Source organism: Carlito syrichta, unplaced genomic scaffold, assembly GCF_000164805.1.
Source record: "Carlito syrichta isolate Samal-C Ts95f unplaced genomic scaffold, Tarsius_syrichta-2.0.1 Scaffold307735, whole genome shotgun sequence".
NCBI lineage: Eukaryota > Metazoa > Chordata > Mammalia > Primates > Tarsiidae > Carlito > Carlito syrichta.
In genome coordinates, this window is record NW_007251831.1 from 166,434 (window position 1) to 167,503 (window position 1,070).

Below are 1,070 nucleotides of genomic sequence, written 5' to 3' on the forward strand. Positions count from 1 at the left end.
TTCTTACCATAGCAAAGCAGAAGGAGATTTGATATGGGAGAGAAGAAGGCCATGTGACATAAGTAGAGGGAAGCAGTTAGAAAGAGAGAATACACTGTGCTGCTGACTTAGAAGACAGAAGACCTGGCCACTGGCCAAAAAATACTGGAGACAACTAAAGATTGGAAGAGGCAAAAAGAAGATTCTTCCCACAGCCTCAGAGGGTGCACAGCCCAGCTGACACCTTAATTGTGGCCTGATGAAGTCCAGTTTGGACTTCTGGCTTCTAGAACCATAAGGCAAGAAATTTGTATTGTTTTAAAACACCAAGTTTATGGTCATTTTTTACAGCAGCCAAAAGAACAAACACAGATGAGTTTCAATTTTTTTTAATAACAGAGTGAGTGCAGTACCATTTCCTAAAAGAAGAAATATTGGGGAATGAAGAGGCATGTTTGAAGGGTGGAGGAAGTGTTATAGAAGTATCAAAAGATCGCTTTTGAACTTGCTGTTCATAAGACCTATGACTAACTTAATTTGAAATTAGTTGACTATTGAATATATTTTACTTGGAGTTTGCTTAATTTCTTGAATATGTTGATGATTTTCATCACATTTTGGGAATGTTCAACTACTATCTCTCCAAATATTTATTCTATTTTATCACATCTCTCCTCTTCTGGAACTCCTATTACTGTTCTTGTATGTTAGACTTCTTAATATTATTCTATAAGCCATTGGGCCTCTGTTCATTTTTCTTATTCTTGAATATTTGTATAAGTTTGGAAACTTTTCTTCACTGCCTTCAATTTCACTGGGGCTTTTCTCCTGATAACATTTCCAGTTTTAATTTCAGACATTTTAATTTCCAGTTCTAAGACATCCATTTGGTTCAATTTTTAATTTCTACATATTTTATGAAAGCTTCTCTATCTTTATTCATTATATCCATCTTTTTCTATTAACTCTTTAATATACTTATAGTATTCATTTTTAACTTCTTGTCTGCTAGTTCCAACATCTAGTATGTCAATGTGCTTTTTATTGACTGATTTTTCTTTTGAATATGAGTTACAATTTTCTGCATATGA